Source organism: Limulus polyphemus, unplaced genomic scaffold (assembly GCF_000517525.1).
Source record: "Limulus polyphemus unplaced genomic scaffold, Limulus_polyphemus-2.1.2 Scaffold7, whole genome shotgun sequence".
NCBI lineage: Eukaryota > Metazoa > Arthropoda > Merostomata > Xiphosura > Limulidae > Limulus > Limulus polyphemus.
In genome coordinates, this window is record NW_013665617.1 from 1,336,294 (window position 1) to 1,361,298 (window position 25,005).

General features: G+C 31.5%; 1 protein-coding gene across 2 annotated transcripts in view; it reads right to left on the reverse strand.

Annotated features, from left to right (window-relative positions):
• LOC106476991 (sodium/potassium/calcium exchanger Nckx30C-like) overlaps window positions 1-13,298 on the reverse strand; it is a 125,409-nt gene extending 112,111 nt beyond the window's left edge. For both annotated transcript variants that reach the window (XR_002609778.1, XM_013937636.2), the window contains exon 1: window positions 13,258-13,298. The gene's annotated coding sequence lies outside the window, so the exon portion shown is untranslated. The remainder of the gene's footprint in view (window positions 1-13,257) is intronic.
• Between the last annotated feature and the right edge of the window lie 11,707 nt (window positions 13,299-25,005).

Below are 25,005 nucleotides of genomic sequence, written 5' to 3' on the forward strand. Positions count from 1 at the left end.
TTTCTGTTTAACATGTTGGAAGGAAATTGTAGTTAATGAAACTTTACATTTGTCTTGAACACTCACTAATGATTATGAACTTTATTTGATAAACAATGTCTGCCTTCATACGTTTCTACAGACTGAAATAAATATCTGAATAAACAGAGCAAAATCGCTCGTCTTCTCTTCTGTCTCGAATCAAGTGAAGATGGTAAAGAATTAAAAGATGATCAATTAAAACATATTAAGATACTTCGGTCTTCTTCTCGAATCAATGTAAGACTATAGACTAAAATGTGTTATAGATATCTTTGTTCGTCTTTGTAGAATCAGACAAAGGTAATAAAATATATATGAATTATAAGAGACTTCGGATCTTCTGTCTGGAATCTAGCGATGATGATTAGCTGAGATAAAGGTCCTGGATTTGGTATGTCAGTTTATTGAAGTTTATTGAACTTTGCTCTGTAAATCCCAGATTTATGCAGACATAAATATTTATATATAAAGGTCTCCTATGTAGAATGGGATTATAGATATACATTGTGCAGGTTAGTATATTATAATAAAACCCTCAAAACACAGTGAAGTCAATATTCAACTGATATTTTTAAATATGGGAAGAAGACATACTTATCACTTAATTTTTCAATTTTGTTCTAAAGTAAGAAATCAAATATTTTTTCAATAACAATGAGAAATATTTCTTGAGACATACTCAATTTAAAGAAAGGAAATCACAGTTTATGATACGCTCTCGTACATCAAAGTAACTAACAGTGAGAAGCTTACAATCTGTCCAACATAGTCGTAAATGTCATAAATTGGACAAAGAAGTATCTTTATGTCTCCGCAGAGACGCACTGTTTTTCTATTGTTTTTTTCTTCTTCTTCCAAACACTTTTCAGTCTAACGCCATTCCTCCATTTCTCATTGGATTGACTTCAAACTTGGTAGAGTTATACCATTGTCCAATACGTCCAGATACCTTTTTCATTTGTTTGATTTAGAACTTTTAAGGATTGTATGGACTCAAAAGTCAAACAACCGAAAAATGTATCTTTCGGGCTCCTGTGCGGTCGTATTTACAGCAATCAAAATGAAAATTGGCACAGATATAAATTTTCATGCGCCCAATACATTGGCATGAAAAAGTTGGACTACTAATTTGAGGTTTTTGGTCAATTACTCGGCCATATTTTGACCAATTTACATAGGATTTAATAAAAAGGTATCTTCTTGGAGATCCAAAGTAGTGATAGAGACAGTTTTTCATTTTTCGTACGACAAAATTGGCCATGTTGGGACTGCGTAGCGGAGACATATTACATTCACCCACGAATGTTGAATTTTTTTCTAATTACAAATTGATTTGGTATTTGGTACATTACACGATACATGGGCTAAACGACCAGGTAACAAATGTGTAAGGTTCAGGCGTAGCCATCCTTAAGAACTTCTGAGTAGAAGGTAGACAACCATAACTTTTATACGTCAACTTTAAACCGACTGGTGGGATTTACTGTCACGATTATAACGCCTCCAAGGATAAATGTACAGAACCTCCAATGGTATATGGACCTTCCGATATTATGACTGACACGCTAACCACTCTACCATATCCTAGCCTTTTAACAAATCGAAATTATAATAGAAGTTATCAGCTTAACTGACAATATATATCCTGGGTTCAAAAACTTGGAACTTTTTTACATTGTTGTTCTAGTGATCATTTGTAACTGATGACTACTGATGTATTATATAAGTGAATATCTGTTTAGTGAAAATCATTGATATTGTTATTATTATTTTAGCAACCTTGTACTTAACATAAAATATTATCAGTGAATAGAGTGCCTGAGGTAAGTTTGTTTTATTTTTGATATAATGGTTAAGCTGTTAAAATTGACCGAAGTTTAATATTTTTGTTTCATAATGTCACTGGCAATTGCCATATGTTTGATGTAATATAGATGAAATAATAATTAATAAGTAAAATCACTTGATTAAAATACTAAATGAATATTGAAACTGACTTATTCACTATAGGTTAGAAATTTAATAGGCATTTTGTACAAATTAGAAAACCTAATAATTTATTTAAGAATACAATATACTAATGCATGTTAACAATAGAATCTGCCAACATGAACACTCAACAATAGTATATTCATCTGCACGCCAATATCTGACAATCAAGACACTTTTATAAAGGTAAAAGCATTGTTCTGAATTTTGAACGGAACTTGGAGATTATAAGTAAACTTTTCAAACGAGTAAATAAAAAGTGTGAACAAAAATAAAGTTACGTCAACTACTGTCCCTAGAGATGTTATATAGAGTTTCATTTTAAAGAGAACTGTAACATACTCTTTGTTTTAATACGAAAACAATTAAGCCTTATCTCAACATTTTCATGAATAAACATCTTTTAAGAAGCTATATAAATGCTTCCTTCTATGTATATACAGGCAAGATGATAGCTATGCCACGGGAACTGAATTATGTGGTCACTGGAACTGGGTGTCTCTCCTTTCCTTCTTCATTTCACTTAAGTGTCAATATTTGCATATGGGAGATAGTAAATTTCAGTGACTTTTTGTTTTCAAGGCTTGCTTGGTTCGATATTGTTTAAATTGAGTGTATTTACGTTATCACTACTAAACTTTATCGCCTGTTCATGTATAGAGAATGACAATATAATAGGTATGACGTTAAACTTGCTTAGCATGCAAGTAAAACACGGTTAGTTTGAGGTATAGTTGTTTTAAAACGTTTAACGTAGGATTAAAAGACTAATTATTTTGAACTATCTTAACACCAACTGTAAAATGAGATATTGTCTAAATTCGTACTTAACTTTTGTACTTAGAGTATTAATGCGAATACTTTCAAGGTTTGTATGTTGAGCAAACAAATCAATGTTCATTGTAATATTTAAGACCTATACGTCATAGATTATATATTTTTTTTTACCCGTGGAGAAAATAAAATAAATCTGTAATATAATCAATGTTCATTGTGATTTTGCAACTTTTTTTTCTCGAAATAGACAGCATTATATATATATATATATACTGCACTAACAAACGGAATGCGACAACACACATCCTTTTAGCAAAATGGATTTATTGTCATTGAATTTGCATATGAATTGCTACGTAAGGATTGTATAGGTGAGCAGCTGCCACAACCAGTCAGGTGATGTTAAGATGACACAAGTAAGTATTCATACAGACTTCTTATCGCTTACTGCATACAGCATACTAATATGAAACTGTTTATTTTAACCCGCTTACTTAGGCACAAATTCGCTGTGGGTAATGTGCTGAAGAAATGAAAGCCCACTAGAATGTCTGGCTTGCCGCCAATATTTAATCATTCCTCAGCCGTTAGAAGTTTAATGAAAGTCTACAGAACAGCCAATCCACTGTCTGTAGGGAGCCTAATGTTACTCGATTCTCAGACAGGCTGTATGCAGGTTACAAACTGATCAAAACAACTGTGAATCTAGGATGTGTTCTCTCCTATGGATTGAGCATGAAAATTAGGGAAAAAAGTATGAAAAGTCTTTATGTAGAATGATGATTTTCATCATTCACTGTTGCTGTTTTACATTTGAGGAAAGCTAGCGGATGCTCTGGATTTGATTCAGTTGCTACAACAATGGGGGGTATATCTGATACTAAATAAGGGAATCTTGAGTGCCTTGACGTATTGTGATTCATTTGGTCTGGAAGTGACTGAACTGAATTAAGTTCTCTAAAAAAGGATCACTCTTTTAGTATATTAATGCACCATGGTGCATCGAAGGTTGTGTCCAGTAATGGTTTCAATCAAATAGCGTCAAGAATCTAATCTGCCTTAATCAACCAAGAGATTTGACTTTTAAAGAACTGAACCACTCCGTAACATTTTAGAACAACATTTGAGGATCAGTAGAGGTAGACTCTAAAATTTCAGAGTGCTCAGAGCTGTTTTACCAAAACATTGGTTGTCTATTACAACAGTTAAAAGCAAGCAATATACGTAATGTTCATACTGTGTTAACTAAAAATTGGTCCCACTCGCTATTAAAGTGGGCTCTAAAGATGAAAGCAGACACTTCTCTCTCTGAAACATTTTGACAGTGTAGCTATTCGTACGTATATTTCATTATGGTGTTCTACCTCCTTCGTTAAGTAAATAATACTGCTCGATATAGACTAGATGTAATATACGTGGAGAAATATGCAGTGTTTTAGATATGTTTTCGGCTTGTAATGTTCTATATAGTTTGTACTTTTAATCATTATTTGTTTAATCATTATCAACATATCAGAAATGTCACATTTTTTTACATTTAACTTCAGATGAGATAGTTTAGAGAAAATCTGCTCAATAAGTGTTGAAGACATTAATAATTTTGTCATCATTCTATATTATTACATACTTTAACATCACAGTTATGGTTAAAACGACATTGTATATCATTGTGATTCTTTTTATAGGTTGATACGGTTAACTGAGAACCTGGGAAATACGTACATAATAAATAGATAAGTAAATTGTTTACTTATTTATTTTGTATCATAATTTTCGTGCAAAGCTACGCAAAGATCTGTTTATGCATAGTCGTCCCTCATTTTGAACAAACGTATCAGAGGAAAAGCAATTAGTCAACAGTATCCATTGCTAACTCTTGGAATATCTGTTTTACCAGATAGTGGGATTTGGTACTCACGCTCATGGTGTATTCGCGGCTACAAAGGAAGGAGGGTATTTTTGTGGAAACTGGACACGAATCGTGAATCCTTGGTTTCCTAAATCATGCACGCTAACCAATAGCCCACGCCAGTCCAGAAACCAACTGAATGTAACTTTTCAGCTAGACTCTTACATTTTCAACTATAAGCTTATCAAGTCATTTGTGAGAAGCTAAGTTACATTAATTTTAAGTATACATAAAAACTAGACACATAGTATATTATAAATATATATCAACTATATTTATATCACTAACGGCTTAGGTTGGAACAGACTATTAAATTCAGAAACTAATAATAACCTTCTCTCCTTTTTGTTCAGGACAAATTATTACAAGCATATTTATATCTTTAGAATAACAACGTCAAAGCTTTATTACAGTGACATTATGCAGATCAACAAATGAATACAATTCGGAAATCTGTTTTATAAACATTATATGTATTTATATATTATTTACGCATTTTGTATATAAAATAGATTGATGATTACAGATTGTGAAGAACAGTTAAACTAAAATAGTTTAATAACCTTTGCCAAAAGCCTTAATAAGGCAAAAGAATGGTTATACAAGGTAAAATAATGTCAGTAGCATAGAACGGTTTCTGTTAAAACCAAATATGAATATTTATGTTTTTAATCCTCAGACTTTATGTATTTTTTGGAGACATGACCAAGACATAACCGTTGTAAAACAAATCCATGTACACATAAAAAAATCGTCGATTTTGGCTCTAAGACTAAATGCATATATATACGTATATTATTGTATAATCAAAAAACTACTTAAGTGGGATGTATGAAAGACATAGTCAGGCCATGTACTCGTATCTTCGCATTAAGTTTGTTAATTATCATATCAAGGATAGAATGCACTCCCCCCCCCCTCCTCCTCAGCAACGTACAAGCTATTAAGTGAAAAATAAGCTTCCTTGTTTGGTCAGAAGCTATCTTCCAAAAACTGTTCGAATTGAGTGGAATACATTAGCATCTCAATACGTTCAGATAATTGGTTTTACCTAATTCCTAATTCTTCATATCTACTGGCTTCAGAGATAACTTCGTTTTTTATAGAATAAGAGGTCCATGTTTCCTAAATCTATAAAACATTTTATGTAAAAAATGTTATAAATTGTATGTTCTACTGATTTAATACGGTCCACATTTCTTGAGACTTACAATTGCAGTTTAAGGATTTGTAAAAGTGGATCATATGTAAGGAGCATAATTTGATCTTATTTATGTTTTAAGTTCCAACTGTAGTCGCTGCGCATATTTTATATCTATTCTTTTGAAAACACTAACGTCATCATTTATCTTATATACCATATACATAATCACATATTAGACAAAGTATATATATTTAGGGCATGAATAATGATTTTTCTATTACTTGTATTAGCAAATGGCTTTCTCGATCTACTCAAGTAGTAGCAAAGGTTATAAGTACAGTTCTTGGTGCTCAAAAGTCAACTCATCTATTCATACACACACGAGAGCACGTACGTATATATGCCAAATCCTTAATTAATAAATCACGATTAGTTAATTTGTCAAAATCATTGAAGACAGAAAGTAACCTTTTCCATGTAAACCTACAATTCTGTGACTGTTTAATTATTTTCTACTTCGCATAATATCTGATTTTCCAATTATATGTATTCAGTTTTTCTAAAGCTTGAGAAAAAGCAAAGTTGCATTTATATATTCACCAAATTAACTGCTAAGCAAGTGAATTGTCCCGTTCATGCGAATAACTAATGTCTGTTGTTGTTTTTTCCAGAATGTCAGTATCTAGAACATTATAAGTCAAGTGTTAAAGTCAGCGTTTGATAGCAGCCTCTTTTATTTGATTAACCTTTTTGTTATTCCATGTTTGGTGCTTTTACTACAGAAAGATGATACAATATATTTCACGAATCTCATGGTTCTTTAACGAGAATTTTAAATAAGATTTATCTTAAACATTGCACAGGTTTAGTATAGTAAACTAGGTTTGTCTTAATATTCATCTTACTGAGGGTATTCAAGAACCGAAATAGATCAGTGTATGTTGGCTGATAGAATCTGAAGACTCAACATAAAAGTAAGGTTTTGTTAGAACAGTATGATTGTCCTCGTTTAACACATCATTAAAGTACTTGGATTATACCGACATATTCCAAACATATTACTTCATAATAATAATAATTTGGCACACAAATATCTTCACAAAACCTTTCTCTAATCGATCTTGTGTGATTTGTTTTTATGTACCTCCAACTAAAACATAGCTTAAAAGAGTTACGTTATATAGATTACGCTAACAACCTGTAATGAACACTTCTCTATAACTATCAATATATATAAATCGATTTTTAATAAAGAAGTTTTGTCTCTATAAAATCATATAATATAACTAATCTGAACAAACTAGAATATCGCTACAAATCTACAGATGAGAGAAATTCATGTTGAATATAAAAGTGAAACTAAATAAGCAAAAGCACTGTGCATCTTTTTAAAACAAATTATATATTTGTATCACACTAAGGTGAATCAAAAATAAATGTAGAATATTACCAAAAATGTAGAGATAGGCGATATTATCATATCTTCTTAGTAAAACAATATGAAACCAATCTAGTCCAAACTTCGATACAAGAGATATTCTTGAAAAATAAAAAGGTCAAACCAAACAACAGAGTATCACTACACATCTAGAGATACGGATGTTAACGTTGAACAAAAATGTGAAACCGAAAAGTCAAAACCAATACAGAGACAGTGATATTCTCATTAAATAAAACGGTGAAACTAAATATGCCAAAGTATCACTGAAAATCTATATATATATATAGATATATTCTCATTGAATAAAATGGTAAATCGAAGCAAGTCAGATTATTAGTGTAAATCAGTAGAGAGGCATGTTCTACTTGAAAAAACAGGCAAAAGCAAACAAAGCAAAACACCGTTATAAATCTAAACACAAATATATTCTCCCCGAATAAAAGAATGAAACTAAACAAGGCATAGTATTACAACAATTCATGTGGCAGGCAACATACTCGTAGAATAAAAACATAGAAATAAACTAAGCAGGGTTAGTATTACTAGAAATCGATAGACCAGTGATATTATTGTAGAATAAAAAAGTGAAACCAAACAGGTTCGAATATCACTAGAAACCTAGATGCAGAATTATTCTCATTGAACAAAAAAGGTGACATTCTTGTTAAACAGAAATAATATCCGCAAAAAGTCAAAACATTGATACAAATCTATAAACAAATGACTTTTTCATAGACTGAAAAGGTGATACCAAGCAATCCAGTGTATCACTATCAAGGTAATGATAATAGATATTGATGTTGAACAAAAATGTGAAAGCAAACAAGGCAAATCATCACAAAAATTAACAAACAGACAATAATTTAGTGGAATTAAAGGGTAAAACTAAACAAGTCAGAGTGTTCCTGCGAACATAGAAACTAACATTCTCTCGTGGAATAAATAGGTGAAACAAAAAATAGCATAGTATCACGGCAAATCTTGCAAGAGAGATAGTCTGAATAATCCAAAAGTTAAAACTAAATAAGCAAAATATCGCTAAAAATCTAGAGACATATGATATCCTCGTTGAACAAAAAAAAGTGAAATTAAACAAGTCAATCCACCTCTACAAACCCAGATGTTTTTATTGACCAAAACAGTGAATCCAAACAGTTCGTAACGTTACTACTAATCTAGAGACAGAGATAATCTCGATGAAGAAAGAGGTGAAACCAAACAAGTCAGAACATCAACTACGAAACAAGATATATCAATATTTTATTTCTATTAATAGGGGAAATAAAAAGCAAAGTATTACTATACATATAGAGACCTAAGTATTCCCTTTGAACAAAAAGAGGAAACTAAACAATTAGAAACATTGCTAGAAATCCAGAAGAAAAAAAGTGTTCTTCTCGTTGCGTGGGGCTATACAACCTAGGGGATCATTATAAATTATTAAATATGAATATTCTAGTTGAACAAAATACGAAATCAAAGAATTGAAAGCATCACAATAAACGAATAGAGAGACGATACATATATATTATCTTAAAATAAAATAAAAAATCGAAAGAAAACAAGACCTGAATATCAATACAAATTTAGAAACAGGGATTTACTTGTTAAACAAAAATGGCCCCCCAGTGGCACAGCGGTATGTCTGCGGACTTACAACGCTAGAAACCGGGTTTCGATACCCGTGGTGGGCAGAGCACAGATAGCCCTTGTGTAGCTTTGTGCATAATTAAAAACAAACAAACAAACAAACAAAAATGTTAAACCAAACAAGTCAAAACAACGCAACAATCTATACATAGAAATGTAGAAACAAGCATTGTATTCGTAGGATAAACAGGGGAAACCAAACCGGTCAAAGTTTCATTACAAATCTGGAGACAGATATATTGTTGTTGAACCAAGAGATAAAATAAGACCAAACTACTCGAAACATCACCGTAAATCCGGAAACAGCGATACTCTCATTGAATAAAAAAGTGAAACTAAACAAGCCAGAGAATCACTATTAATCTATAGACACGGATATTTTATTGAACAAAAGAGATTAAATCAAACAAGACAAAACGTAGCTACAAATATGTAGCTAGGCGATATTCTCGTAAAATAAAAAGGTCAAACAAAAAAGCCAGACTATCATTACAAATTTAAAACATGGATATTCTTACTAATTAAAAAGGTGAAACCAGCAAAACAGGCCAGAGTGTTTATTGAACCAAAATATGTAAAACGGAATAACTTAAAATAACTGTAAATCTGGGGACAATTATATTCTTTAGAATAAAAAAGTCAAAGCATCGTTATAAATCTCTAGACGGGTAATATTCTCGTAAAATGGTGAAGCCAAATAAGACAGAGTAATATTAGAACTCTAACCCAGTAATGATTTCTTTCTTTGAAAAGGTAAAACTAAACAAGTCAAAACATCACTACAAATTAGTAGACAAACGATATTTTCATAGAATAAAAGCACTATAAATTTAAAAATAGAAATATTCTCTTTAAAAAATAAAAGTCGAAAAAAAAAACGGCCAGGTCAATACAAATTTAAACAAATAGCTAAAACCAAGCAAGTTAAAACATGGCTACCAATCTATAGACAATCGATATTCTCGAAGAATAATAGGTGAAACCAAACACGTTAGAGTATCACTACAAATCTTGAGACAGGCAATATTTTCACAGAATAAAAACATTAGATCAAACCCAACAGAATTGGAATCTCTACAGATCTATAGACAGGGAATATTCTCGTGGAATAACAAAGGTGAAACCAAACTACTAGAGTTTCACTACAAATCTAGAGAAAGTGATATTCTCACTGAATAAAAATTTGAATCCAAACAATTCAGAACATCGATAAATTTTATAGACAATGATTTTCTCGTTGGAAAGAAAGGTGAAAACAGACGAACAGACTCAAGTATCACTATATATCTTACAGACATATATTTTCTAGTTGGATAAAAAGGTGAAAACAAACGAACAGGCTAGAGTATCACTATATATATATCTTACAGACAGAGATTTTCTCGTTGTATAAAAAGGTGAAAACAAACGAACAGGCTAGAGTATCACTATATATATATCTTACAGACAGAGATTTTCTCGTTGTATAAAAACGTGAAAACAAACGAACAAGCTAGAGTATCACTATATATCTTACAGACAGAATTTTTCTCGTTGTATAAAAAGGTGAAAACAAACGAACAGGCTAGAGTATCACTATATATATATCTTACAGACAGAGATTTTCTCGTTGGATAAAAGGTGAAACAAACAAACAGGCTCAAGTATCACTATATATCTTACAGACATATATTTTCTAGTTGGATTAAAAGGTGAAAACAAACGAACAGGCTAGAGTATCACTATACATCTTACAGACAGAGATGTTCTCGTTCAATCAAGTAAAAAAAAAAAAAGTTACTAGAGACAGAGATATGTCCGGGAAATAAAAAAACTAAAACACAGTAAGTAAAAGTGTTATTGCAGATTTTCGGAAAAAATATATTTTCACAAAACAAAAATGGTGAAATCAATCAAGTCAAAGCGTAATTATAAATTTACACACAGCAGATATAATTGTAGACAAAAATTAAAACCAAAAACAAGAATTTGGCTACACATCTATCCACGAAAAGTAGTTTAGCAAAGGAAAAAAGAGCATTAACAAAAAATGAACACAAAGGTAAAGTAAACCAATATATCGCTATTATTGTTTAAGAGGCGATATTCTTGTATGTTGTATAACATAACGATTAAACTACAAGATAAAAGATAAATATGACTCAAAATATTGTTAGAAACTTTGAGATCGGCAAAAATCTTTCAAAAACATAAAATTGAAGTCAAAGAAGAAAGATTATTGCTACAAACAGCGCAAAGAGGCAATGATTTTGTGAAATATACAGATGGGGCCAAACAGTACAGAACTATGTCTTACTTATGTTTCATTTCTGTGAATCATCATAAAATTATTATATGTATACAAACGATCGAGCAACTTCAAAGAATTGTATTTGTCATTAGAAAAAGGTCAAAGGTCTTCAAATAACCCAGATTTATATGTGTTTTAATAAAATAACACTCTAATTAGAGTATCTTATAAATAGTCGCCCCCAGTGGCTCAATAGTAAGTCTATGGGCTTATAACGCTAAGTCCGGGTTTAGGTAGATGTGGTAGGCATAGCACAGATAGCTGTTTGTGTAGCTTTGTGCTTAACGATAAACAAACAAATAAACATAAATAGCCAGATATTAATTTCCCTTGTACAAAGAGAAGTTATATAAGTAAGGCTATCCCTAAAATTATACAGATGATCTAGCAAAACATAAACATGAAACTATGTAAGCCATATTGTCGTTATAGTTCTAATGACATTATTGTACATCATAGTGGGGAAGTTATATAAAGCAGAGTATCAATACAAATCCTTTAGAAAACTAACAGAAACCAGAGACACACCGACTTTATGTATTCAGAGGTCTTTTCAAGATATGTGGGTGTATCCAAAGGAGTCAGATTACAGCTATAAACTGAAACATCTTTTTTTACTTAAGCATATAGATGAATTAGGAGAAGACGTATTATTGCTAAAATTTACATACAGTTTACTACAACATAGCGATCGAACTAAAGAAACCAGGATATCTCTATAAATCTATAGACAAATAAAATCCTAGTAGAACATAAACTTTACTACTACAAGGGAAAGCATCGTTACACATTTACCCGTACCACACATAAAGGCAACACTAAACATGACTGAATACTGATAAACAACATTTTAATATTCTGCTGCAATAGAGAGCAGTGAAGTTAAAGATTAGATCTACAGTTCAACGATATTCTTGTTGAAAATCAATACAAAACTCAACAAGCCAGATTATCCCCAGAAACTTAGATAAATACAATATTTTTTGTAGAACGTGTAGATAAAGCCAAAGAACAAGACTATTGACTCGAATCTTCAGAGATGCGACGTTCTTGCATACTTTAAAGACGAAGCCAAACAAGCCAGATTATCGACACAAATCTATAGACCTGTAATACTCTTTTATAAGATGAAGGTCAAGCTGATCTATTGGCACAAATCAACAGATATGCAACATTCTTGCATGGTATAAAGGTGAAACAAACAAGCCAGATTATCGATACAATTCTACAAACGTGCAACATTCTTGCCAAGCCAAAAAAGCCACACCATCGACAAAAATCTAGTGATAGGCATTGTTCTTATATAAAATACTGGTGAAGCCAGACGACTCAATTTTTCGACTCAGATCAGATTTGCACACGTGCAATATGCAATATTCTTGTATAAAATAAAGACAAAAGTAAAATAAGTCAGACTATCGATACCAATCTATATTATTATTTTATAATGTAAAAGTGAAGCCAAACAAATACTGGTACTCTTATAAAACCACAAATATAATCACGCAACTTTTATAGCAAGAATAAAACTTATTTGAAATTTCAAAATTGTTAGCAACCGGACGTTTTTCCTACTAAATAATACAAATCTGTTACTGTAATATAACATGAAGATATTCTATAAGTGTATTTTGTTTAACCAAGTTGTTAAGACAATATATACTGGCTAATAAATCCTAGATACGTACATATCTTATTGCATGTAACTGCTTTATTAAAATATATACACTATGTTGACTACCATTGTCTGTATTTCATTCTATATTTTAAAGTTGTTATTTAATAATAGTCTTAAGCTTTTTGGAAGATAAGCACAATTGTGATCTCCTTTTACTGACTGCACAATTATTATTTTTTGAGTTATTTTATGAAATATTTGTTTACGACAAATAAATTAGCAACATAGTTTCGGGTGGTCCTCTACCCAATCCGACAACCAAAGTATTGTTATATATATTTAGTTGTCTTTAAGAAACTTACAAACCTGTTAATTATTATGTACATTTCCTTTCCGATAAAAAGTAGAAGATACTTACTTGGCGTATGTCGAGCAGCAAATAGCAGCAACGGCGAAAATAGCTGAATGCTATTGTGACGCCCTCTGTTCCTGACAGGAGGAAAAACTATCGGTAACCTTGGCAACCAATCAATAACGTTCAGTTGCTGACAGCATGCTAAATAACAAACGAAAGACGCGCTCAGTCTAAACTAGTTTACTTGTTCAGAGGATTTTGGCGATGCCACTTAATTAAAGATTACAGAAAAAAAAGGGCGTGAGTTAATTATGCTGTTTATTTCCTACAAAAAATGTGTGAATAGTAAAAACAATTCTTTAATTTAACTTTGATAATAAACTAGTAGCAAATATTTCTCATCCCAGACCACTTAAACATTTTATTTCCACAATATCAGCATTTCTATCATTTTAAAATGACGTTTCAGAGTGCATTATGTTCATTAATATAAGCTCATATTTTTAAGTCCAAATATGGGACTTGCTTATCCTAGTGATTAACGTGCCAAGATACGGATCGAAAAGTCCAAGATTCGAGCCTTCGATGTATCGATGAACTGACGCTGCATTTTCATATCTGAGAGTTTTAAAATGGATAGTCAATCCTACTATTTGGTTAAGGGTAAGGAAAGGCTCTGTCTGAACCTTGGGTTTCTGACATTGTTGTTTAGCACATGTGATGTAAAAGTGTTGTTCAGGTTCATAATTTCAAATAAATAGTTCAAATAAATAACTTAAATGTAAATTAATGACAGTAGAATGAAATAAATGGAAAAATGCGTGAAAGAACTTATGTCTCCTGAATGAAAATGTAATCAAATTTTCCGTTTAATCACTTTAGCGACCAAGAAAACTCATTTCGATAATACAATGTAGCCAAAAGTCCCTGTAAATAAGATATGTTACTATTATCATTTTAATCTATTTAGTTTTCTATATATGTATCTAATATAACCAAGTTTTAATATATTCTGTTTTATACACAGATCGTTTAATTCATTCTTTTTGTTGACTTTGTTTCCAAGCAGAAAAGCTATGCTCCTTCTGCAACATTGGTTTTGGTGAATACAGATATTCAAGCCACGAAAAGTAGTTTGTTGTTTAATAAGCAGATAGCTACGTAATGGGATATATTCGCTATTCACATTGCAAATATCGAACTACGAGTTTTAGCGGGACGACATGAGAAGTAAATATGCAGCGTTACACGAACTTTATAACTTACAAAAAACATTTTTTGCAAAGTTTTGCCTAAACTTACCTGTTGGCTGAATAAAAATTATCTCGTGGCCATTAAGTAAAATTGTATAGCGATGTAATATATTTTCTTTAAAGTCTACTTTTTTACTGTACTATTATTAACTTATTTTTGGTTTTAGTATATATGGAGTCAATTTTATTTTCGAGAAAAAATATCCTAAATGCATAAATTTATTCGACGATATAGGCTAGAAATGATCTGTTCTGAGTGCCATTTCAAACCTATCGTAGATGAAAATAAATAGATGCGATTGTTTGTTTGTTTTAGAGAAAAGTCAGATTGGTCTATTAGGTGTGTTCACATCGTGGAATCGCACCCCGGATTTTAGCATTGTTAAGATGTTAGCATTGTTAACTTACCGCTGTCCCACCGGGGGACAATAGATTCGAAGAAATTACCTTACAATTATAAATATAAATCTATGTAACTGTTATCATGAATTTTATTTTTTATTACATAATAAAAATCAACGATGTTGAATAATTACATTTTACACTTTTAGCATGAAACAAAATATTGGTGAATAGACACAGACATAGATATATATATTACAGCAAAGAAAGAGGTATAATCATCATTAAGAAAATCTAGAAAATAACAAGAATGATGTTTTTTGTTTTTTTTTGTAGTAAGCTCTTAGTTTAACATATATATATATAAGAAATCGGTCATAAAATATAGAGAAGCAACCATCATTAGAGTGATACTGAACCATCCAAATAATGACAGATGTATAAAGGAACGCTCATTGTGTTGTAACTTCAAACGATTCGCTTAATAGTAATGCTATTATAAAAGCATTAGATATGGTATCTTGGGTTGCTGTAATTAAATTATCCTTAAACGATGGGTTCATTTAGAATTGTCATTATCTCTGTTATATGTAAAGCACCATATAAAAGCTATTATACCATGTTTCTTCTTCACCGTGAGGGTTTTTATTACATATATTTTATAATGTAATTTTACTTTCTCTTATCATGTGTCTAATATGAAAGAAATTTATCGTTATATACAAATAGTTCCATCTGAAAATGCTTGATCTACTTATGATCTATCTGACTATTGTCATGTTCAAAGTAAATCCTTCCTCCCTGCCTGCATTCCATAGTCCATCTCCTGTACGAGTACGACGCTTTTCCAATGCCTGTTTCAACAGACTGACTGCACATAAATTAAAAAGTACGGTGTCCAAATTTGACCAATATGTCTTCGTATGGAATAACATCAATGTTCGTTTCATTTTCAACTATTTTACGGTATACGACGGTTGAACGGGAAGTATGTCTGGAAGTCTTATCTTGATGAACCAATACCCTATTGGCCTGGTTTCCAGACGGAGGTCCTTCTTAATTATGTTGCATACTTTTGCTCAAGATATGTGGATTTTCACTTGTTACGAGACGCCACATTTTGTTTACCATGGCTGGGGTACGACTTATTGCAGGTCTACTTCTGGATGGCCCTCGTTATCAAGCAGTGGATCCATATTCCTTTGTTCCAATACCATTAACTGTAAGGGATATTCCCGTCTTGGAAATTCTAAATACCCGATTTGAACACATCATTATGACTTGATTATATGAATATTTTGTGACGGAAAAAGCTGTTACATATCATTCCCATAAGCAATTAATTTTTGCTCGCATCATGCTATCTACAAAACGCCAATGTCAAAATGTAGTTCTGAGACAAACAGTTCCACCGCGATTTTTAAGTTTATTAATTACATCTGAGTAAGATTGTAATTTTGATTGCAATTTCTTATTCCAAAGCACTTCCAACTATTGAAAGGATAAGAAACTTAATTTGTAGGAGTATGTATTTAAGAATGTAGTCGCCTACATATTTTTATTCTATTTTATTTTTTGAAGAAAAGAATATAAGTGAAAAACTTCTTACTGGAGCTTGGAGAAGTAGGAAGAAGATATTTGTGTGTGGTTTTCAATAATGTCCAATTTGAAATCAAACTTTATCATGAACCACACTGAGGCTGTTTTAACTGGTTATACTCATACATTCAGCATATACAAGTATCATATATCTACAAGAAACGTCTTAATATATGCTTCAAAATTACAAAATACTTTGTCTATCCGCATATTCAGAGTAACATGATTTTGTTATTCGGAGACATTTTTATTTTACCCGTTCATAAGAATATAAAAAAAATCAACACACTTCACAATAAGCTTTCTGGACTTTAAGTTGCTCTATGTGTAAATCTTTACATACGTCGACTTTGGATTAGAATATCGTAAAATAATTAAGCTAATAATCTCCAATTTAATAGATTATTAGATCTCCAGCATATGAAGATTTTTCCTCCTTCATTTTTTTTATTTTCTATTCTGAACCTCAACTACTTAATTAATCAGACCAAACCATTAGTGTGGATTTAATATGTTTTTTTATTCCATAAAGTATTAAAGTAATATGAATATAACAGAAACCTATGGTATAATACCTCTGGTGGATTTTCATATGAACGTATACTCTAGTAATAGGGAATTCCAAAACTACGTGTAAATGATAGGAGGAATATTTAACAGTTTTTCATAGTGAAAGACCACATAAGCTCAAATTTCCATTTCTTAGTATTCCCATCAGCCAGTCTTTTATAACGAAACCACCCATTGACTCAGCGACAAGTCTGCAGGCTTACGTCGCTAAAAATCGGGCTTCAATACCGGCATAGCACAAACACTCCATTGTGTAGTGTTTCGCTTAACAACAACCACATTTATAATGAAAATGAAAAATAAAATATATACAACATGAACTTTAGAGGAACTGCATTTTCTATATTTAACAAATATCTACCAGTAAACAAGCTCTTCATGTGATGAAACGCTTGCGTTTTAAAACAAAACATTGCTAATAACTCAAAGTAGGAGACATTACAGAGTGTGTTGTGTTTAGTAGGAGACATTACAGAGTATGTTTTCAGTTTACTGAGGGAAATTAAATAACGTGTTGAGAGCTTAGTTGCTGTTACCAAGGGAGCATTCTCTCATCTTTCTTTTTTTTTTTAGTGCAAATATATATATATGAGCAAATAATGTTTGAAATTCTAAATCAGAAAAAGCTGGTTTAAAAGTATAAAGAGTTCCTTACGAGATTTAAGAAAATGAAAAGAGTTGTGTCCCTTTCGATAGTGCTGCCTCAGGCTAGATATGAGAATGAATTACTTAGCAGGATCCAGTTATGCTGGTTGCTGGTTGAGCTTGTTAGATAATTTTTAGAACCAGGATAACTTATATGTTTGAGCAAGCTAGGTAGTAAGATGCTTGGAGAAGATGTAAATGAATTCATCAAAGACGGTTTTAAACTAAATTTGCTAAGTTGTAAGGGAGCTTGGAAAACTGGGAATAAATAAATTAATAGGAAGATTTTCCTCCTTTATTTTTGGTTTTTGTTTTTCGAGCTGAGCATCAAGTATTTTACTAATCGGACCAAAAATGGGTTCGGGTTTAAAATGTTTTATTCATAAAATATTAAAGTCATATATATATATGTTACTTTTATAACAAGTTTAAAGATAGGTCCGCTATATCCAAAGGTAAGCGTAGTTACTAATATTCCAATGTTAGAATTATAAGGAATAAAATGAATTTGCTCAAGTTGAAACTAAATAATGATTTAATGTGCTTAGTTGAAACTTAACTAACTATGATGAATATTCATAATAGAATTCATGATGTTAGAAAAACATGTAGGTTCAAGAAGTCTTGATAGAAATGAATAAAACCCCTATAACCCGAGCGGTTATAGTTTGTCCCTGAAGAAGAAAGGTCCACCTTTCGAAAGCGCTCGGGTTATAGGGTTTTTATTCATTTCTATTCATAATAGAATATAGTTTGACATTACAGGTTATAAGTTATTTGATAGTGAAAGACCTTTTAAAAAGATAAGTGGGATTGTCCATTATTTAAGGGATGAACGTCATCCTGTTGAGAGTGAAGACATGAAAAATGGAAGTAAAGAGTATAAATTTTTATGGGTTACAAACAAGGGTTTCAAAGGTAGAACATTTTGAGTTTGCATTGTTGTAACCCATCTGATCAGGCAGGTGATTTCAATGTGAAATTGTATATCGGTACAGTAGTTGTCACTAACAAAGTATATTAATGCAATATTTATGGGAATGTATAAAGTCAAATAGGGAGGAAAAGAGTTTTTTATCTTTTTTGAAGTGATTCAGAATGTATTTCCAAAGAGTATGTGATTTTAAATTTATTGTTAGCCACTAATAAAGATGTGGGAGAACATTTGTGGAAGAGTGACCATTGCATAATTAGTTGTAATATTTTGCTACATGTTGAGATAAAAAGAAGTAAAATTTTGTTTCCTAATTTTCAGAACTTGAAGCTTGTGAAACAGGAATTCATATTAGTGAACTGGAATAATGAGTTAAAAATAATATTCGACAAGTATCTAAAATTTTGAAATATTCATTGCGTATAATTCAAGATAGGCATTTACCTTAAACGACGAAAATGATAACAGAGAACACCAAATTTAACTGACTTATTAAATATACAAATAGGAAAAAAAATTAAAATTTAACGGAAAGTAGGGATCGTTGTTTATTCGTAAAATTGCTATAAGAAGTATCCAAAACAAAATAAAAGCTGCAATAAAAAGTACACAAACAAGTAAAGTGATACATTGGTTGGCAAATTTAGACTGCTTCATTTAGCAATGCGGATCACAATGCCAACCAAAGTAGGGATTGAAAATGGTTTTAAAATCTATCCAACCAATGTATCACTTTACTTGTTGTGTACTTTTTATTGTAACGTTTATTTCGTTTTGGATACTTCTTACAGCAATTCTACGAACAGCCAACGATCCATACTTTCTACTAAAATTTTATTTTATTTTCCTATTTATTTCTTCAGTTTTTATATGTCCATGGAATGGACCCAACATTTATAAACTTTCAGTATAGCCATATCCCCAAGAATAAAAACCAAAATCACAAATTTGTAAAATGTGTCTATCCATCAAGCCTCCTAGTGGCACAGCGGTATGTCTGCAGACTTAAGACGCTAGAAACCAGGTTTCGATACCCGTGGTGGGCATAACACAGGTAGCTCATTGTGTAACTTTGTTCTTAAGTTTAAGCAAACAAACTATCCATCGATATCTAGCGCCATCTGTTAGGTTGAATTGGGCTGAAAAGATATTTAAGCACGTTCACGATATGTTTACCATTTATAAAACAAATGTGTAAATATTTATCGGAATATTAAAAGCGAATAACCACAGATCAGTCAAATAAGCTAGAGAAATCTTGTAGCGATTGTCTGAGCCTCTAAGGGCTAGCCCCGCTGACGTGATCAGGTAGGTAGGTAGTAGATGAAAAAGTTGCTGTTTTATAAAATTTTCAATTATTATACCGGAAATGTTAGCGACCTTTTAAGTGTATTATTAGTATATTTGTGCATAATATATCGCAACTAATACTTTGAATGGTCGGGTTTTCGCTTAAGAATTCAATAGGGTGATTTTTCGGCGCATGTATTATTGGGAAACCTTGTCGATCCCGTACTTAATAATTAGTAAGAACATGAGAACAGTCTTATTTAATTAGCTTTACACATTCCCGGGTTGAATTTTTAGTTCTGATCTAAGTAGATGGCTTGTTTTAATCAGAAGGATAAGAGATTATCTTATTGAAGTTTACAATATTGTCTGGAAGAAGGATAGAGTGAAGGCCTCTGGTTTCTTTCAGCTATCTTTTGAAGATAAAAGAACTGGAAACACAATTTTAACACTTGGAAAAGACAGACTAGGCTCCAGTTAAGACAGTGTTATTTTTCTAACACATTGATTAGCTGTTGGAATGAGTCGGCAGTAGTAAAGACAGACTCTTTACAAGAGTTTATAAATGGAATCGATAATTTCTTGAAAAATAACGTGTGGGTTTAAGCTTTAAGAGTTTGTCCAAGATGGGTATGCTTGGACAACCTTGAAGGACCAAACGGTCCTTTGTTGTCCTTGTGTTATATCATGTAAACGAGGATACTGTTATAATATATTCCACGGGTTGATGGCCGCCCATAGCTATCTATCATTCTCACTTACACCAGACAAATGTCTTATTTTTACCTTTACTTCTCTTCAAGTAATTAAAAGATAACGGCTATTTGAGAAACATCGAAAATCCTGTTATTAAATCAAAGAAAAAAACTTTTCAAAAAAGTAAGTAAATGTAGGGATGGCTAGTATCAATCCTTCAAAAACAATGCAAACAGTATAGTAGGGCTGGCCTTTCCATCTTCCCTACGTAATAGCATGGGCAAACAGTGTAGTAGATTTTAACAGACAAAAATAGGATAAATTAAACTTAATTGTGATTGAATAGTTATATATATTGCTATATGTTAATACTTGTGCTATTATGTGGGGATGATGCAAATGCCATCTCTACTATCTTGTTTGCATTGTTTTTGAAGGATTGATATTAGCCATCCCTACATTTACTTCCTTTTTTGAAAAGTTTGTCTTTACTTGTTTGCTTGTTGTTTTTAAAGCAGTGTTTCAATAGATATATAGGAAGGTTGTATTTATAACTTGGTTATAGATACAATGAAGTTCCAACTGTAATATTTATTATTTATCTATTATCGGCTGGTAATTCTTATTTCACCCTTTATAGGAACACCAAATTTATGTAAGAAAGCTAACTACAAAGCGTAATGATAACATCATTTTCACTATAATTATGATTTTTTAAATTACTAGTAGTTAATAATACTTATAAAAAGCGGATACTCTATTTGAAACTATGTCACTTCAGTGAAATTGGTTGACACCATTGTTTTGGTTTTTGAGTTGTTATGTAATAAAAGAGAAGCAAAAGAAAGAAGAACAAGAAATTCAAACTTTTTGCTATGATATTTACAGACATTCCCAGAACTTGTGTCTCAGTCATTATATAAATATTGTTATAAAAGGAAATACTGTATTGTAAGGTTCTGAGGAGATATTTAAAATACCATTTCGATAAACAATCCGAGCCATCCCTACATAGGCACTGCTACCGCCTGCCTGATACAAAACAAATGTTCCATTTAGCTTACCTCACGTTAGATTTATCTGTGTCTAAATTATGGAACAAATATGCAGTTATACTAATATATTCTATAGTTCTGTTTTATGCTTATGAAATCTGTGTCGTTAAAGATTATTATAAGTTTCTGAATCATACAGGAAGATTTCTAAAAACGTTTTGAACAACATTCATGTTGGTGGATTTGAGATAATTACTGAATGTGAGAACCAAACATCTGATCAGCTGTAGACCGTGTCGTGTGAGACTTATTCATACCAGCTTGAACTTACTAAGAAATCAATACTTATATAAAACCTGGTATTGCCACTTGTAGACGATCAAATTCTTCAACCAGCATGAGAAGATTTCACGAAACTTTCTTCCATACATTAAAGAAAGACAAATCAGGGTTGTTATTTTTCATGGTTATAATTGATCATTGTATTACTCATGATAAACGTAATATTCCTAAGGTATTGAAAAGTACAAGTTTGCTTTTTCTAAGAATATTTTTGCTATGTTCCTTCAATTGTAGCCTAAAATGATATAATACACTCCCTGAAATATCCTAAAAATGTGTTTTAATGTAGTATATATATATATATATATATATATATATATAATAGTAAGCAGTTTTAAACATTGAAAAAGAGTGATAGAAAAAATAACAAAATTTTCCCTAATTAGATTATGTGCGATAGCATGTTATTTAAGTCTAATTTAAAAAAGCAGGCCGCTGAACTTTTTACACGTCAATTTATGACCACCTGGCAACAATCGAATGCTGAACAGTATATATATGAACTATTCATTGAATTGTGTGATCAGAAACGTCATATGTGACAATGTTATTCGTTTCAATCAAAATGGGACAGTTTTTACGCGTTATTTTACCAAAGCAATAGCAGCGTAACTTGAAATTTGAGATAATTTATTTAACCTTATTTGTCATCTTTCCCTTCTTAGTAAATATGCGTTTCTTTCAGCTCCAGAATCTCATAATGCATTTAAATGGGTAACACTTCTTGAATCTTTGAAGGAAAAAATGCAATCACTATTGAAGTTTAATTTTTTGTTCCTATTCAAGACAGAATCTTTTATTGTGCACCCAAGAAGCATAGAGAACCATATGTCGATATTCGAACAATCTCTTTCTTTCTGGAACTCAGAATTTGGCCTCTTGCCAACCAACAAAACGATCGTCCGTAGTCGTTTACACATACACGCTTACACGCACCGAGATAAACCTTATTCTTTTGACCTTACGTACGGGCCACACATTGTGCAGTTTATAACTATAAAAATCGTCATTCTTCTCTAATGAAAAACTTTCGTTAAAATTCAGTATGGAGATCAGAAATATGTTTTTTTTATAAAGACACGAAAATCAGAATTGATAGTTTTGTTTTATTGCACGCAGTCGAGCATGTTTGAGTCTGACGTTCATGCATTTCAATTAGCTGGTGATTTCATTTGTCTTGTTGTAAAAAAATACAGGATAGATTAAATGAGTAAGAGAAAGTTTGTTTGTAATTAAGTACAAAGTTACACAATGGGTTATCTGTGCTCTGCCCACCATGGGTATCGAAACCCGGATTCTAGAATTCTAAGTCCGCAGACATACCGCTGTGCCACTGGGGGAACTGACAGAAAGACGACCATACGAAAAAAATTACCATGGTTACTTTTATTTATAATAATATTTTATTCCAACAAGAAAAAAATAATTCAACTGAATAAACTACATTTTAGAAGCTGGAAAATAAATTGTTAATACAAATTTAAAAAAAATAAATGATATCCATATTTAATTGTCTGATAGACATAAAATAATTTGGAAGCATGATATTAAGTTTTCGATAAGCCATATTACTGTTTTTCAAAACACTAGTAAACATTTTGGGGCAGCACTAAACAAGTCAACAAAATATTGTTCATAGTAAGGCAAATTTCTGTTTTTGACTAAAAATCAAATTCACTTATTTTATTTTTTGGGGATTTAAAATCTGTTGCACTAGAACTTATCCTTCAGTTTTGTCAGATAGCTCATTTTACTGAGTTATATTCATTTCAAAAACATTGGGAGTATATCTGAGTATATGTGTTGCATTACGAATACATACAAAAAATACACGTAAGCTTAATTCACATTTCAAATATAAAAAATGCAAGTTACTTAATCTACATTATAAAGATGTTTAAAGTGAAAAGAAAGACACATCAGCTCAACTCACATCAATAATAATAAAAGACCCTGTCTCTGTGTGTGTGTGAGAGAGAGAGAGAGACCGCCATAGCTCCAAGAGGAAAGAACCTAGAGACCTGAAACTTTGCACGCATACTAAGTGGAACGTGGTATTATTTTTTAGATTTGATTCAAAAACTTTTAGCCAATTTTTTGCCCTATAGCCATTAAGTCCCATAATTCTACTTTCTGAAGGTCTATACAAAAGTATCTTTTTTTTTCTTCTAATTCTCACTTACTGAATGAACAATATGGGGAGATTTTCGGCCAAATACTCTTTTTGAACACAAACATTGGAAGAAAAATACAAATCTGAGAATTAATAAAAAGTGTAATTGAACTAAGCTTGACAAAAGACAACAAATAAAGGGAAGAAAATATTAATCAGAGGATATTGGAGCATTCGGAGAATGAGAACACAGGAAGAAAAACCAAATTTGAAAGCTAAATTCAAAACTATTTCCTTTATATAAGTAGTTGAGTTAAATTAAGTTCGAGGAATGGCAACAGACAAATCAGTTAAATAATTGGCGCATTGGGGAAGCTATAAAAGTAATTAAGATAATGAAGACTGGTACATTGAGGCTTCTGTAAATCATAAGGGGACCTTAGAATCCCGCAACGGAGCGTGGGTTAGTTACAAATGAATAAAAAATACGAAGAAAGACATGTATTGGAAATACACGCAAAAGAGAAATAAAGCAACAAAGTTACCTCACATTACAAATACATGCAAAAGGGAGAATAAAGCATTTTAGCTTAACTCGCATTACAAATACACGTAAAATGGAGTAGAAAGGCATAAAAGTATAACTCGCATTATATTTACATGTAAATGCAAAACTACTATTACATATATGTTTAATATCGATATTTGTTTAAATTAAATTTATATTTAGAAATGTAGATAACGTATACTGTTAAATATGTATTGCGAAACTCTCGCTGTTCTCTAAAGTTGTAGAAGATTCTCGAGTGTAAGAATCAACAATATATTTGTGTACGTAAACGCTAATGTAGCTTTGTATTGTTACGTAATCTGAATTTTCGAGAAACTCTCCACACGCCTATAAATATAACCAATGCGACGTGCCAAAAAAAAAACAAAACAGTATCTATTATTGGGTTGCTGTAATTGTTGTGCTATAAATTTATCAATCGGAAATTTCAGATATTTGACCAGGAACATCACAAATCATTC